The sequence below is a fragment of the Drosophila novamexicana genome, unplaced genomic scaffold (assembly GCF_003285875.2).
Source record: "Drosophila novamexicana strain 15010-1031.04,08,12 unplaced genomic scaffold, DnovRS2.1 tig00000960-arrow-arrow-pilon, whole genome shotgun sequence".
NCBI lineage: Eukaryota > Metazoa > Arthropoda > Insecta > Diptera > Drosophilidae > Drosophila > Drosophila novamexicana.
In genome coordinates, this window is record NW_020824833.1 from 1,220,443 (window position 1) to 1,225,379 (window position 4,937).

Sequence of the window (4,937 nt, forward strand, 5' to 3'; positions counted from 1 at the left end):
ACGTAAATAAAAAAAAAATCAAACTGAAAATTATAATCAGTAAAGTCAAGCAGCAGTAGGACTGTCAGGGAGAGTACGGGTCTGGTAAATAACGAATGATTTTCACACTCGATTAAGCAGATAATTGCTTATGGGGTGAAGTGTCCGCTATTGAACAGAATTGGGCGCTATCTTAATCAAATCATTCATGATCTGGGACAGGCAAGTCCCATTCTGTCAATCAGGCAACACTCGATATCAACGGAAGTAAATAAATTGATTAATCAATATTAACAAATATTAAATGTAAACATTAATAAAAAATACAAACGACGCTTTGAAAAAAAACCAAGCGAACGAATTAAGTTTCAAGGTTCTACCGAGATTTGAACTCGGATCGCTGGATTCAAAGTCCAGAGTGCTAACCATTACACCATAGAACCAGCTGATAGCTTCGCGTCCAAAACTCAGCCAAAGGCAGCGACATAAACAGTGGCATCAGCGCTTAGCTATAAATAGCATACCGGGGGGTGGCCTCAGTTGACGACGGCGGCAGCGTCGCTGCAGGGCGCATTGCAAAAGCAGAGGCAGTGGGCAGAGGCGAAGGCGAAGGCAGCAACAGAGACGGCGGCCGTCGCCGTTACCGTGGCAATGGTTGTTGTTCCTGTTCTGAATTTTTTGTTCTGGTTTCCTTTGTACGTTGCGAATGCGATAAAGGAACGGAAATACGCGTGTATTTCGGATTATCGAATACTTGGAACTAAGCGGCGAATAATTCGAACTGGCATGCAGTAAACAAACATCCCAAAACGATACTCAATTGGAAATAGTTCAAGTTTGTTACGATAAAGCTCTAATAAAATAAAGCAGCGTAATTCGTGATTCGTTAGGAAGTCGTACACAGCTCGATTAGAAAATCTTATTTGTAATATTTTTATTTCCTGTACATATGGAGATTGGTTAAAAAGACCATTAAGTATATACTAATATTAAGCTAGCTGGCTTAAGGTTTTTATATATTTTTTTAATGCAAATTTTTGGCCAGCATCAAAAAAACTGTCTGCTTCTAGTCAAGCAAGTATCTCAGCTTTAAAGCTATCCTGATGAAACATAGCTCGAATAGGAACTTTTGGCGGAAAACTTAGTTTGTTTTGTTTTTACGTTTTTGCCAAACTCTTTTGGGCTCAAAGTTTTTCGAGCAACAGCAATTATGTGTAAGTAATCAGGTTATACAAAACATATGAATAAAATAGTCGTATTCAGAAACGTTGATAAAATACATAGAATCAATCTTATGAATAATGTAATTTTCTATAGATTGGATCCTTTTCAAACATATTTAAGTTAATTTTAATTTATCGACTGACTTTTTGATTCATTTAAACCTTTCAGCTACAAACGATTGCCGTTGTTAAATGGGGAAATCGGGCAGAACCAAATAAACGAATAGCTTGGTAGAAATCAAAAACTATATGAATATAATTTAAATAGATTACATTAATTTTCAAAGCGGCATTCACATTTGTAATCAGTAAAATGAATTTTGTGTAAGGACTTCAATTGATTAAATATATATGTATATATATATATATAAATATATATATATATATATTTGTCTTATCAACCATTGATCTTACAGATCATTTTTGTCTGACTTGAAACATCATCATTCATTATCATTCATCATCATTCAGTAATAATGCAGGCAATGCAAGCTGATTGAAATGTCGCTGAGCGACCACAGTTCGAACCGGTTCGGCTTGGTTGATCCGCTGGAAACTTGTCTGCGGATAGCCTGGGGGCAGGTTGAAGGTGTCGGGGCGGCGATCGTCACGTCTAGACATTGACTGCTAATGACCCGGCCCCAAGACCCAACGGTTGCATTATCATGGCAAATCCATTAGCCCTTTTTCTTATGGTGAGTGCGAGTACTCGCACGGCGCATATGAGTAGTTCACAGTAACACTCATTCACATTCACTGAAACTGATGCGCGTCCATGACGCAATCGGCGGCTTGAAATGCTAATGCCAGTCTTTAGTATGGGGCACACAGAAGTCTGGCCAACATTCTTGGGAATTTTTATTACAATGGTTGCGCTGCGGGATGGCTCGAACGTGTTGACAATTTGCCGTTTGCCATGAAGAACAGAGAGTCAAGTGCGGCAGAAGAAGAGTTCTTGCGAAATAAAACCAATTCAGAAATTCATGAAATGCTTAGACAAACGCTCGCAAAACCCATAAAGCGTACGCACCATTGGAGTGCGTCTTCCTGGGCACCAGGGCCGTGGCAACTACCAGCAACAAGGGACGATCGTCGACTCGGCCATGGGGTGATGGTGACACCTCGTCTACACCTGTGCGCGTGTGTGCGCGCGTGTGCTGTGTGTTTGTGTGTGTATGTTTTGGCTTTCGATTTGTCAAGTTTTATGTTACCACTATTACGTGTCTGAATTTTGGATGTGCCCAGCTCCAGCTCCGACCACCACCAAATTGGCTACTTGGGCTTGCACGTAAGGGCTAGACCATAATCTATTTGCATACGAGATCGCCGGCCTGCCAAGCAGTTGCCACCGTGCAGCTTGTCCAACTGGCAGTCAAGTGTCAATTTATTTGGTTGCTTTTTAATAAGCCTAGTTACGAGTACGAGTCTGCTCGCACTTCGCGCCCTGAGCCAGGGCTGCCATCTGCCCTGGTCTTTGATAATGCCGATACGGCTTATCGTGTTCGGGTCTTGGTCTGTGTGTTGATCAGCCGTTGCTTAATATGCCGTCTGTTCAAGAGGAAATCCGATTGGAATGGTTGACGTTTTCCTGCCCCGGCTGAAATAGATCCTTGAGCTATATGAGGAGGATCGTTGGCACCCCTAAGGCCGTGGCAATTGCCACCCTTGTTAACCCGCTTCACGTGCCCTTGTTGCTAGTTGTGCTTTTTTGCCTATTGTTTATTATTTTACTGCGCACATTCCGATCCCAGACATCAATCCATATTTAATTGTTAATTTATGTTGAATACAGTTTAATTGAAGCGCATAATTGACCCTCGTCAGGATGTAAGCGAACTTAAGGCGCAATAGCAGCAGATGACATTTCTAGGGCACTTCAGAGGTATACAGTTCAAAGAGACAAAAAATCATTACAACTTTCTGAGAGAGAAACACTCAATTGGATATTCTAGCTGCCGAGCTGTGTGGGCTATATACCCTGAACCCATTGAAAAAGAGTAGCAAGAGTATAACAGCTTTGTGTAAACGTATGTAACAGACAGAAGGAATCGATCCGCCATCGATCGCGTCGATTCCCGAAACTATTATCTTCCGCAGAGCGAGCTTATCACTTGCTGTGGATATCTTCTACCATTTCGATAATATCGTTTTCTTTATTGTGGGACATGGACCTATGTAGAACCAAGATACACCATAGATGAAATGTAGGTTCTCGTTTTGTACATACAGATTACAATTATTACACATTTTGTATTCCATTACCACAAAATTGGAGAAAACTCATTTTTAAACGTAGAGCCATGCACTTGAATATCGTTATTCCGATATTCACACTTTTGTATTCCATGCTTGAAACAGACACAGATCGGACCATAAGCGCCGACGTCAATTAAGAAAACATTCTTATGGCAAAGGGAAGCATAGCCGCTTCATAGTCCTGGTCCGGAACTCATAACTGAAGCGCTTTTACCTGTTGCATCTGTCTTGTTTCAATGACTGTAGTTTAATGTACAATAAATTATAATTGGTATAAAAATGTAATTGAAGTAGCAGTAGATAGAGCAAATCCGAATCCAGATGGTACCGCTTCGATACTTACTTTAAAAGCTGTGGAGCTTAAGCTTATCAAATAAGTACTTCGAATCGAGCTATTGACTAAGAACATGTGTGGTAGCTGAACTTACAGATTTTATGCTTCGATTTCGGTAATAAATAAATGTTAAAGTCAGGGAAATACAAGATTGCCGAAGATCGTATACACTTGCATTTTCATTAAATAGTTTATATCCAAGCTCGACCGAAATATAAAAAGAAAGTTAATAATCAAAGTACGTCAAATGGCATTCAGCACATTGAAATAATCTTTTAAGCTGTATTAAACAAAAGAGTTATAAACTAGAAATAGATCAGTAGGCACATGGATTAAGCCTTTATATTTGAATGCATTTGTGTATATCTCTAACCACTGTGCGTTATAGAAATTGTGTAGAAAAATAAAACAAATATTCGTCCAATTTCGGCCGACATCGGCCTTGATGTTTAGCTGCTGATAACGCAAAAGAAACAATTTTATTATTTAATTGAATTTTATTTATTGCCATTACCATACAAATTTCGTTAGCTGGATCGGTTTATTTGCTGATCGTTGCGATAGGCCTCAAGTGCTTGGACTGTGATAAAAACTGAAAATGTCTGGCAGAGGTTTTCCATTAATCTTCCGTCTGAAATCACGTTTCACTTCCACGTTGGCCACTTCAGAACATTTTCAACAATTTGGTTACTGCTCATTGCCTATTGCTCTTTCTTGTTCTTGTTAATCTACAGATACGCCACGGCCTGACAGTAAATAAAAATGAATGCATGACATATTTGTTGGTAGCTAGAAAATTTGCCTCGTCATCCAGTCAAGTTGTTTTAGTATACATAGATTAAATGCATGTGTGGAGCTTGTGAACTGTTCACAGCCGGAACGCCCCGCTTGGATGAGTTCAGTTTACCGATTACTTTTAATATGGAGCACATTCCATGGCAGAGCAATAATTTCCATAATTTGAGCCCGTCTTTGTCTATCATTGCCTTGCAAAACATTGTCATGCGATCTGAAACGAAATCTTTTTATATATCGTTGCGAAAGGACAATTAAAATCTTACAACCACGCAAAACGTATATCTGTAATACCTAAATTGGTTTATAATTCAGTCAGAAATAGAACTTATTGCTACGAGCATGCTACA

At 39.5% G+C, this 4,937-nt stretch overlaps 1 non-coding gene across 1 annotated transcript; it reads right to left on the reverse strand.

The window, feature by feature from the left end:
* Window positions 1-350: 350 nt before the first annotated feature.
* On the reverse strand, window positions 351-422 carry Trnaq-uug. Its single transcript has one exon. It is a non-coding gene; the product is annotated as a tRNA-Gln (tRNA).
* Window positions 423-4,937: the final 4,515 nt, after the last annotated feature.